Raw genomic sequence first — 12572 nt, forward strand, 5'->3', positions numbered from 1 at the left:
CTCTATTCCGAGCAGATTCATTTCACATCATAGCACCAGTCTGATTCTCCTTTCTGTTAGTGGTCTATTCCTACCTCTGCTTATCTCTCTCTCGGCCTCCGGAAGACCATTCGTTAACATTCCTTTTGGGTGGAGAGCAAGGTGATTTCTTCAACTCCGCCCCTGACCGCCGCCTCACGGCCCAGGCTCCGCCCCCTAGCCCGGGAAGGCGGGGCGCCGACGACTCCTGGGCGGGGCTCGCGTGGCGTGCCTCGAGGCGCCGGCGCCGTGACGTGTGACGTTACCAGTTGACGCAGCCGCAGTGCAGCCCGACCCCAGCCATAGTCCTCCACTCCTCTGGGTGTCAGTGGCCGGGTCTGGGAGGTTCAGACCTCGGGCGGCGGGCCGGGGCGGCGGGGCGAGAGGGTGTGGGCCCGGGCAGAGGCCTGTAGGCAGTGTCCGGCTCGGCGCTGCTGCTGCTGCTGCCGCCGCCGCCGCCGCCGCCCAAGGCCCTCGGCATCCAGTGGAGAGAGGCGTGAGTGGTTCCGGGCAGCAGTGGTGCTCGTTCAGGTAAGCGGACGTGTCGGAGTGGGCAGCACTTTGCCCAGCATCTCTGGACCTCAGCGGGGTCGGAGTCGGGGAGGTTTGGCTTCGTCACAGGTGCCTGCTGCGCCGTCGACTCATCTCTTATCCTTTTGCCATCCTTACCTGCAGCCCGGGGACCAGTAGAGCGGGTGTCGGAGGTCAGTGGGAAGGTCTGGAAGGGCCCTGACAGATAGCTGGGGGCTCGGGTGCAGGAGCGGGCCCCGCCGTAGTGTTAAGGCCAGTGGGCGGCACCTACTTGCTAGTGTGTGGACTCCGCGGAAAGGATAGTGCACCTGCAAGCTCAGGCTTCAGCCTTGCTAGCAGCACCCGCCTGCGGGAGACCCCATACCGCTTGGCACAGGGTCGATTGACCAAGGGCGGTGGAGCCTTAGAACCCCCGTTTCCTCCCCAGGCGTGGTGTGTTTTGTATTCTGTATTGGTATTTGCTGAGTCCACACTATGGAAGTGTACATTTCAGCGGAAACATCTTTTGGCTAAAAGAAGGTGAAGGGAAGTTGATTTTCCTTCTGCAGAATTTTCGTCGTCACCCCCCTTCTCGTCGCCCTTTTGGCCTTAGTTTTGACAGTAGAAAGTTAGGGACGCTTGTTAAAGGGAAAGAGTTCTTGTAACTTTCCTCTGTAAGGAAATCAAGGTTTTGTAACTGTCCAAGCGTGTAAGTTACAACTGGTTTCATGTTGCTGCTTTCACTCTGTGCATAGCAATGAGGCTGATTTATTCTAAGTCAGCCAGATATATGAAGTGTAAAAATAGATTAATTAACCAGAATATTTGTCTTATATAACTATTGAGTGGTACAGACTTTGTGTGATTATATTATCTCATTTAATCATCGTAGCAATCCTATCATGTAAGGTCTATTATTATTTGTCATTTTATAGATGAGAACTAAAGCCCACAGTCCTAAAAAACAACTTATCCAAAGTCAGAGCTGTGATTTAAACCAGGTAATCTGACTTCAGTTTACAGTCCCTTAATCAGCATGCCTTACCATCTCCTAAGCATCCTAAGAGTTTGCAAGGTGATTTTCATTTATAAACAGTGTGCCAGGTGCTGGGAATAGAAAGGAAACTGAGGCACCATTCTTGCCAGCAAGGATCTAACAGTTTGAGAGAGCAATTTTTTAAAGGCTACCTTTCTAATATGTTTTAAAGGTGGGATTTGATCTCTAGAACTCTTTGACTACCTAAATCATGATCTTTCCATAAGTACAGTGGTTTTGAAACCTTTGGAAGGCTGTAGTTTGGAAATTGTGCTCTCAGTCTAGATTTAGGAGTATTTCTTTTTTGGAAACTTCAAAGAAGGAAATGTAATATTGGACTAACATTGAAGACTTTCTTTGTGTGTGTGTCCCTGCGTGTGAGAGCTTGTGTAATCAAATCGTTTAATCTGAAATGGTGAAACTGCTGATAAAGCCAGAATGTCTTGTATAATTGGTTAAAATGATATTCTTTTCAGGTTTGTTAAGATGAAACACTGCAGATGGGCCTTCTGAAGATAAAGAGAAGGAAAAACAGAACGTTGCAGACTCTGGGAAAAAAACTTGGGTAAATATTTTGGCTAAGTTTTTAAAAAATCTAATTTCCAGTTAAAGCTCAGATAGAGGAAATCTGACTTTTTGCTTCAGTTGTGGTTTAATCTGCTTAAATGGTGAAGGAATGGGGGTGGGGGTGGTAGTGCTTTATAATGTGACTTGCCAATCTTGCCTAACTTTTGAACTATTGATATCTGACTGACAGTTGGGTCATGTGCATAGCTTGTGTGTTGGCAGGAGAAGGCTAGTGGAGGGTTTGGTTTGATTCTCTATCAAGTGTCAACTTGTCTTTTCTCTTTTTTGCTTGCTCATTAATCTGCCTGTGTTATACAGGGTTTTGAAAGGAAATGAAGAAAATTAGTTGACTTTTGGTTTGTTCGTCATACAATACTGTGTATGATTGAACTCTATGAATGAGTATAAATGAGAACGAAAAGTATATATTTTTTACTGTGAGTTCTATGGAGAATAGAAAACATGATTAAGAAACATTTAATTCATTTCATAAATATTGATTGAGTACCATATGTCAGACATTATTTCAGGCTTCTAGTGGTAGAGTAGTGGTCATCATGTCCCTGGAAGTACTAGAGTAGTGAATTTTCTGTATAGAAGGCAATATTGTTGCGAACCCATACATTTTCTTGATTTTATATGCAAGGATATTTTTGGTTTATAAGACTAGGGAAACAGCACTACCCATAAATGAATATTAGTATTTATAATAAATTTTTCATATTATTTTAGTTAATAAAGGGAAGTACTCTTCTAGTGTTACTTTAAGATACAGTGGGAAGCTAGGATTCTTAAAGATTTCACTTTAGCACACTGCTTTTCATGTTAAAAATAGTTAATGCCAGAATTTCATGGGAATTTAAGAAAGTTGACTCTTTAATTTGAGAAAATTTCAAGGAACTTATATATGACAAATAGAAGTGACATAGTCAGATAGGCAGCAGTCTGGATGATGAATTGGAGAGAGATGATATTGGAAGCCTGGTGATCAGTTAGAGGCTATTGTAATAATCTAGGTGGCAAATGAGAACCAGACGTAAAGCAGTGCAAATGGGAATTAAGGGATGGAGATGAATTAGATAGAGGCAAAGGAGATAGAATAGATAGGATTTAGTGGGCTTGAGGGAAAGTGGAGTCAGAATAATTTCTAGCCACTATCATGTTTATGCACATAATTAATGTTTGTTAATATTGGCAGGATAAAGAAAATGAATTATCTGCTATCTGGCTTGAGAAACTGAGTGGATTCTGGGGCCATTTACTGAGAGAGTATAGGAAGAGCAGTAGATTGAGAAACGTGGTTGGAAATGAATTCAGTTTGGGGCTTTTATATACGAAGCATCTGTGACTTCTAAGAAATATTGTTAGGCTCTGGTATGTATGGATCTGAGTTAAGAAGACCCAGCTTGAGATGTACATTTTGGAGTCTCAGTTTATAGATGTTAGTTAAAAGCAACAGGAATGGATGAGATCAGTCAGGGAGAAAATGTAAGTTATAGAAGAAAAATGAGGATGGAGAGCCCTAACATTTAAGGATAAGGTGGAAGAAAAACACACATCAAAGAAGATGAAGAAGTGGGCAGGGAAGTAGGAGAAAATCAAGAGAATCACAGAAGTCGGTGGAAGAACTGAGTTTGGAGAAAAGGAATGAGTATTAAGCATCTTTGAGACATCAAATAAAATTAAGACAACAAAAGTATCCACTGGACATCAATTAAGAAATTGTTGCCCTGAGCAAGAGCAATTATAAAGGTGGATCCAGTTCACGCTGGCTAAGAGAAAAGGAAATTGAAATAGCCAATGTCATTTACTCTTTCACAAAGTTTGGTTTTAAATGAAATAGAGAAGGGATGGCTAGAGATAGGAGTTTGAGAGAGAATTTTTGGTTTTTAAAGGTGTGAGTGATATGACTGCATTTACACTCTTTATTTCTTGAAGATAAAGATGAATGAGAGAGAATAGTTGGTGAAGCAAGGTCGCTGACCAAGCTGGAAGGGATGGAATACAAGGATGCAGGTTAAGGGGACTTTAGATAGACCTCTCTTGAGACAGGAGTGAAGGAGGTGGTGATGATTATGGCTGCAGATAAATTTGTCAGAGGCAGGGTGGAGGTTGCTTCACAGAGTCCTTGCTAGACACTCCCACTTATGACAGAAAGAGGAAATGGTTCACTCATGTGATTTCTGACTCCTGAGCAGTGTGGTGTTGCTGACTTCTGATCTTTTGGAAGGGAGGAGGAGAGTGGAGCAAGGGTTTAGCTTAAGATGACAAGTGTGAACCATTAGGGTAGAGATACCTTGCAGATGTCTCACAAAATTTCCTTTCTCATACTTTGTATTAGTTATCTACTGCTGAGTCACAAATTATCCAAAAACTTAATAGCTTAAGATGTTTATTATCTCAGAGTTTCTGTGGGTCGGGTGTTTGGGAAGGACTAGACTGGTTGCTTCTGGCTTAGGGTCTCTCATGAGGTTGCAGCCAAGATCTTAGCTGGGACTTCAGTCATCTGGAGACTCAACTGGGGCCTGGGAGATTTGCTTTCATGCTGGCTCATGTACATGGCTGTTGGCTGGAGGCCTCAAATCCTTGCCACATGGACCTCTCTAGGGCTTCTAAGTGTCCTAACAAGGCAGCTGGCTTCCTCTGGATCAGATGAGCCAAATGAGAGAACAAGGAGGAAGCTGTGATGCCATTTTTGACCTAGTCACATGCCACTGTTTCTGCCATATTCATTTAGAACTGAATCACTAAGTCCAGCCCACACTTGGGAGGAGAATTAATTAAACTCCACCTCTTAAAGAGAGGAATACAAAGAAATTTTGGACCTATTTTAAAACTACCACACATCTTCTATCAATTGTCAATTTCTTTAGGGGCAAATAAACTTTTTGAAAATATGTAGACGTAGGCCTTATGACCAGGTGAGAGAGAAGTGCAAACAAGTGCAGAGGTGGTTCAGTCAGATTTAGCTCACTTTACAGTTTGGCCGTCTTTGCTGCTAATTAAGCTCAATATCTTGATCTGTTACCTCTTGTGGTTATTTAAAAAAAGTGATTACTGACCTTTGCCTTAGGGAGGATCATTTTAGGAGAAAATGCCATAGTGGGCAAAATATGAATTTTTTAATACCAAAATTCTAACATTCATATTAGCTCCTAAACTAGAATTTAGAGCTGGGAGGAAGGAACTCATTTTTTGTAGTAAGGAAACAGGACTAAGAGATAATTACTGACTGACTTCTGTCAACACAAATGCTGTGAGAGGCACTGTAACACAGACTCTAAAGCCTAGATTCAAATCCCAGGTCAGCCATGTCTTAGCGGTGTTTGTGCTCAGCTTCTCACTGCCACAGTTTTCTCATCTGTAAAATGGGGAATTGTAAATAGTTGTTATTTCTGATGATACATTTAAAGTGTTTAGAGCAGTGCCTGACACATGGCAAGCAGTGAATAAATGTTAGCCATTGTTGTGGTAGCTATGTTTTATCTTTTTAATGATACCGTTTATCATTTAATCATTTTAATGAGTTAATACCATGGAATGAACATTTCAAAAGTCAGGTAACACTGACCAAAATGTTTAGAGTCTAAACATTAGAGTATTGACCTTATTGTACTTTGTCACTTTTTATGTATACGTAAAGTTTGTTTCTATTCAGCTCCATATCCATTTAAAATATTGTGTCAGATGTCACCAGTAGTATCCTATAGGTCTTATCCCCATAAAACTCCTTGAAGTAGCCTTTTTTTGGTTACTCTTACATAAAAGTTCAATTTCTATTGTAGCAATTTTCTCAGCTCACAGGAATTGGCTATTAAATGGATCTGTTGGGCCGTCTGCATAGCAACATGCTAATAAAAAAATATTTTTTTGGACTTGATATGATGAGAATGTTGGTAAACACACGGCCAGTGTCTTTCTCCCTCTCCCCCATATCCAAAGACCCTATTTTTTTGGGTGGGTAGTTTGAATATGTATTAGGTGGTGGTTTCTGAACGAAGTGACTGAAGGCAGATGCTAGAGAGAAACTTAAGGGCTGGACAGGAAAATGGAAATAATTTTATTACAAGAAATCTTTATAATTTTACTTTGTTGATGCTAACTTTTTAGTGTTATGCCTCCTGGTGTATTTTTAATCAAAATGGAAGTGATATATTGAATTCGTGATTAAAAGAATTAAAAGAAACTTGTAGAGTATGTTCACCAACCAGTACAAAAAGCAAAAACCAAACAAACCCCACAACCAATCAATTTATGGGATGTAGAAGTGGGAAGATTAAACCTTTCACTCATGGGAATTTCTGTTGCCCTCTTTGTATTGCTGACCATATTAAGGAATATGCTGAAGATAGTAATTAGTTCTGGGGGATGATTCAAGGTGGGTAATATTTAAAAATCATGGTTTCTTCTAGATTTGAAGTTAGTTCTTTTTACCCTATTAATAGATATGTTTTCTATGGCTTTTAAGAGATTTTTTTTCCCACTTTCAATAAGTGTTTAGGTGAACCAGCATAAATTTCTGGCTATGAAAGTGAGCTTTGCTAAAGTGCAACATTTTTGTTGGATGATATGACTTCTTAGATGTTACAGATTCTTCCATTTATAACATGAAGAACCATTTTGGTAGCATAGATTATGATGTTGGAAAGTACTTTACATTGTTTAGTTTGCTGATTTATACTATTTGAATCATCAGTCCCCATATCTGAATATTCCATCAGTAATAGTTGCCTGGTGACTGTGTACGTTGGTATTTGATCTGCTTCTAAGAATCCTCCTCACTGGTGTTTGTAGAACTATGTTATTTGTATTAACTTAATACATTCTTGGTTGTTATTTATGCCAACTAATTTCTTTTCGTTATAAAATTCTGATATTTAGTTATATATATATTCTCTTATATTTGTAATGAATGAGACACATTTTAGTCATTGTTTACTGCTGTGCATTTTATTGTTTTTTAACTTTCTCCTTTTGTTGAAGTGATTTTTTTTAAAGAACGTTAATGATGATTTAGCTATCACTGTTAAAATGTGTTTCTTGTAAAGCACTGGAGGATAATTGTTTATTTTGTTTGTTTAAATGAACAGAATAGGACATTATATAATTTTGATTTACGCATGCAAAGCTGCTGACCATCGCCAAAATTGTTAAGGAAACTAAGTTTGCTTTTGTTGCTCACCATCTCCTCTTTAAGGTTTTCTCCATCTTCAGAAATCTTGGGCCTTTTGTTATATTCCTGGGTCCTGCTTGTTAATGAGAAAAGTAATCAAATGAATTAATTTACACTAATAACACATGGTAATAATTAATGGTAGCTGTTATTGAGATACTTTAAAGATATCTTTAGGGGCTGGCCCTGTGGCTGAGTAGTTAAGTTCACGCACTCTGCTTCCATGGCCCAGGGTTTCACTGGTTCGGATCCTGGGTGCGGACCTACCGCCACTCATCAAGCCATGATAAGGTGGTGTCCCACATAGCACAACTAGAAGGACCTGCAACTAGAATATATACAACTATGTACTGGGGGGCTTTGGGGAGAAGAAGAAGAAGAAAGAAAAAAAAAAAGATTGGCAACAGATGTTAGCTCAGCTGCCAATCTTTAAAAAAAAAAAAGATATCTTTACATTTTAAGAGAGAATATTGGTTAGTGCTCTATTTAAAGGAAGGGATGGTGGACTTTTAGGCCTTGTATCCTGATGGGTAAAATTTCTTAGGCAGAGAGGGCTCCTCAAATTACTATATGCTCAACAAGTAATAGCAACCTTTTTATACATTCCAATACCATCTTAAATGTAAAAGTTTATGGTTTTCCTTTATGTGAGATGTTCAGTTGCAGTAAGTACTTCTCTATTTTGTGTGTTTTATTTGAGTAGCATCATAGAGTTGGAAGGAGCATCAGAAAGTCATCTGTTTTAGGACATCTACCTTTAGATTGGTGAGTGCTCAGACTGCTTGAGCCATTGTGGAAACAGTTCAAATGAATTAAATGCTGTTGAAACTTCATTTTGGACAAAAATGTTGTTCTGATCTGTTTTGTGTTTTACTTTGTTTGGGGATGTCATTATGCCATAGGAAAGATAAGCAGTCCATCCAGGCAGTTTCTTTGTATTGATATTTACTGAGATCTTTGGATCAGTTACCTGGCATCTTAATTGTTAAGGAGGACATAAATAACTTTGGAATTGGGAACCCTACAAGCATCTCGAGATAATTTGTTACGTATGTGTAGAAACCAAACAGCTGAAAAGTTTTTGATAAGTCTCTATTCTGTAACAGTTAATGCAGATCCAAAAATTTGGGCCTATGGGTAAGCAATGCAGCACGTGCACAGGGTGCATACTTCACAGAATTTCTGTAAACAGAATGCTGCTGTGTGCTAATAGGTGTTCAGTCTTGATGATGAAGAGGATATGAATGTTAATGAAGTTCAAGGGAAAGCTATAAAGTTGATTTATTTTCCAACTCTTTAAATCCATGTAGTTTCTTTTATAGAAAAGGAACTGTGATCGAGTCCAGAGAACTTTAATATAACGATCTGAAGACATGTGAACACCTATATACAGAGCATTGTGACTTCATTGTTGCATGAGGAATTTGAGTATGATTAAACTTTGTCTCTGATTTTTGTTGCATTTGGAATTGGGTTATTAAAATGTTGAATATCCTTTCTTAAATTCAAGCAAGTGAAAATCAAATTTTCTTGAGGGTAAAGAAGATCATTTAGGAGTCTCTTTGGCCCTGAATACATTGGAAATACTTGCTTATCTTTGGCAATAGCTCATAATTATGTACTTTTTATGATGATGCATTTATTTCATTCTTTTCTGAAACAGGTGTTTATTGAGAGACTACTGTATACTAGGAACTTTGATGGATATGACACACTCAAATGAACAGGGCAAACCCATTCTTTAAGAGCAGCTGTCTAATGGGGAGACATACTTCCAAACTGACAGTCACAATATGATGTGATAACTGCTAAGATGTGGGTGGTCATTCAAACTGCGTTTATTTAGCATTATATATATATATTTTGTTTTTGTTTTTTTTAAAGATTGGCACCTGGGCTAACAGCTGTTGCCAATCATCTTCTTTTTTTTTTTCCTGCTTTTTCTCACCAAATCCCCAGTACATAGTTGCATATTTTAGTTGTGGATCCTTCTAATTGTGGCATGTGGGATGCCGCCTCAGCGTGGCCTGATGAGCGGTGCCATATCCGTGCCCAGGATCCGAACCACTGAAACCCTGAGCCGCTGAAGCGGAGCGCATGAACTTAACTACTCGGCCACAGGGCGGCCCCCTATATATATATATATATTTTTTTTTTTTTTTTTAAAGGAGGAGATTGCTCCATCCTTTTTTTTTTAAAATTATTTTTTATTGCTGTTGTATTTTAATGATAGAGGATGCTTTTTTTTTTTTGAGGAAGATTAGCCCTGAGCTAACATCTTCCACCAGTCTTCCCTCTTTTTGCTGAGGAAGACTGGCCCTGAGCTGACATCTGTGCCCATCTTCCTCTATTTTATGTGGGACGCCTGGCACAGCATGGCTTGATAAGCGGTGTGTAGGTCTGCACCTGGATCCGAACCGGCAGACCCTTGGCTGCCAAGCGGAGCATGTGAACTTAATTGCTGCTCCGCCAGGCTGGCCCCAGCATTTTCTATATTGTCAGACATTCTACTAAAGATTATTCTAAATATTCCAAATCTTACACTTAATTCTCAGAATTCCTTAGCTGTATAGTAGAATTTTTATGCTCAATACATATTTTTTGAATGAATAAACAAAAAGATAGACCTACATTATCATGAACTGTCTTACTATGTTGCTGCAAATAATCAAAATCAAATAGATACTTTCCCATGAAAGTTCAGAGTAAGCTATGGCTCTTCATAGCTAGGCCTTCCCATGTCATAGGTAATGTTATATCGACATCTTCCAGTTTCAGCCTGATATAGGCAAACCTTATTTCTGGAATTCTGTGTCCAGTTGTGGGGTGATACCTGTTTTAGAGGAGCGATGTAGCCATGGGAGAGGATTAACAGTGCAGGGAGGTTTTCTTGCGGACCTGTGGGCAGGTGCTCAGATCTCCCAGTTCCTCCCACTCCCCTTCTCTGAGGTGGGGTGGAGGGTGGTGCGCTTTGGGGTAAGCTGTGGTGATGGAGGCTCTCTCCCCATATTTCCTTTCAGCTACCACTCTAGGGCCATCCTTCTGCCAGCTGTTAGAAACACTAATTAAAAATTAAGAAAAACAGAAGAGGAAAAGGAACTGTAGAAGGTAATGATATTAGAAACAAGAAACTGTGAGGAATAAGAAAAAAAAGGAGTGAAATAGAGATTTTAAACGAATATGAACTTGACACATATTTTAAAAATATGTGGAAGCCCTGGGATTCTCTCATTTTTCCACCACCAAAGCTCCCTGTCACTAGGCCCATCCTTTCCTCTGTTCTTCCTGTTCAGGTAAAGGAAATATTCCTGTTTCTGTCAAAACCCAGTTCCCACACATGTATATGCTCTGAATTAAAGCAAGATTTAAAAAAATCTTAAATATTTTACTAAATACTTTGTGCTTTAAATTATATCATTTCACGTTCTCTTTTAAAGCACAGGATCATTTTTCTTGTGAAAGAAAACTGTCCTCAGATTCGATAGGGCTAGTAACAAATAATTGACATTACTCTCTGGCACTTCTGGCTTTCCCCGAGTACAAGCTGAGCGTGTATCCTGCAGTCAGAAAGTGGCCCTCAGTGTGGTGTTACAGGTGTTCAGAATGAGCAGTCTTCATGTGTAGAGGTGAATGCCAGCAGTAATGGGCAAAACATTGGTTGCCAGTAGTAGACATTTATACAGTATATTATCTACAGTGTGTCAGGTGCTATTCTAAATTCTTTTTTTTTCTTTTTTTTTTTTTTTATTAATGTTATGATGGATTACAAGCTTGTGAAATTTCAGTTGTACATTTTTGTTAGTCATGTTGTGGGTACACCACTTCCCCCTCCGTGCCCTCCCCCCACCCCCCCTTTTCCCTGGTAACCACCGATCAGATCTCCTTCTCAATATACTAATTTCCACCTATGAGTGGAGTCATATAGAGTTCGTCTTTCTCTGACTGACTTATTTCGCTTAACATAATGCCCTCGAGGTCCATCCACATTGTTGTGAATGGGCCAATTTCGTCTTTTTTTATGGCTGAGTAGTATTCCATTGTGTATATATACCACATCTTCTTTATCCAATCATCAGTTTCTGGGCATGTAGGCCGGTTCCACGTCTTGGCTATTGTAAATAATGCTGCGATGAACATAGGGGTGCAACGGACTCTTGAGATATCTGATATCAGGTTCTTAGGATAGATACCCAGTAATGGGATGGCTGGGTCATAGGGTATTTCTATTTTTAACTTTTTGAGAAATCTCCATACTGTTTTCCATAGTGGCTGTACCAGTTTGCATTCCCACCAACAGTGTATGAGGGTTCCTCTTTCTCCACAACCTCTCCAACATTTGTCGTTCTTGGTTTTGGATGTTTTTGCCAATCTAACGGGGGTAAGGTGATATCTTAGTGTAGTTTTGATTTGCATTTCCCTGATGATTAGCGATGATGAACATCTTTTCATGTGTCTATTGGCTATATTCATATCTTCTTTTGAGAAATGTCTGTTCATGTCCACTGCCCATTTTTTGATCGGGTTGTTTGTTTTTTTGTTGTTAAGCAGTGTGAGTTCTTTGTATATTATGGAGATTAACCCTTTGTCGGATAAGTGGCTTGTAAATATTTTTTCCCAATTAGTGAGCTGTTTTTTTGTTTCAATTCTGTTTTCCCTTGCCTTGAAGAAGCTCTTTAGTCTGATGAAGTCCCATTTGTTTATTCTTTCTATTGTTTCCCTCAACTGAGGAGTTACAGTGTCCGAAAAGATTCTTTTGAAACTGATGTCAAAGAGTGTACTGCCTATATTCTCTTCCAAAAGACTTATTGTCTCAGGCCTAATCTTTAGGTCTTTGATCCATTTTGAGTTTATTTTGGTGTGTGGTGAAAAAGAATGGTCGATTTTCAGTCTTTTGCATGTGGCTGTCCAGTTTTCCCAGCACCATTTGTTGAAGAGACTTTCTTTTCTCCATTGTAGGCCCTCTGCTCCTTTGTCGAAGATTAGCTGTCCATAGATGTGTGGTTTTATCTCTGGGCTTTCAATTCTGTTCCATTGATCTGTGGACCTGTTTTTGTACCAGTACCATGCTGTTTTGATCACTGTAGCTTTGTAGTATGTTTTGAAATCGGGGATTGTGATTCCGCCGGCTTTGTTTTTCTTGCTCAGGATTGCTTTAGCAATTCGTGGTCTTTTGTTCCCCCATATGAATTTTAGGATTGTTTGTTCAATTTCTGTGAAGAATGTTCTTGGGATTCTGATTGGGATAGCATTGAATCTGTATATTGCTTT

The 12572-nt window shown here is 39.5% G+C and overlaps 1 protein-coding gene across 15 annotated transcripts in view; it reads left to right on the forward strand.

Moving 5' to 3' along the window:
• The first annotated feature begins 258 nt into the window (after positions 1–258).
• The window catches only part of BLTP1 (bridge-like lipid transfer protein family member 1), a 195649-nt gene continuing 183335 nt past the window's right edge, over positions 259–12572 (forward strand). For 14 of the 15 annotated variants that reach the window (XR_011501876.1, XR_011501877.1, XM_070504705.1 and 11 more), the window contains exons 1-2: positions 259–549; positions 2041–2129. The gene's annotated coding sequence lies outside the window, so the exon portion shown is untranslated. The remainder of the gene's footprint in view (positions 550–2040; positions 2130–12572) is intronic. The other variant, XM_070504706.1, reaches the window with a different exon arrangement.

Source organism: Equus asinus, chromosome 3 (genome assembly GCF_041296235.1).
Source record: "Equus asinus isolate D_3611 breed Donkey chromosome 3, EquAss-T2T_v2, whole genome shotgun sequence".
Taxonomy (NCBI): Eukaryota; Metazoa; Chordata; class Mammalia; order Perissodactyla; family Equidae; genus Equus; species Equus asinus.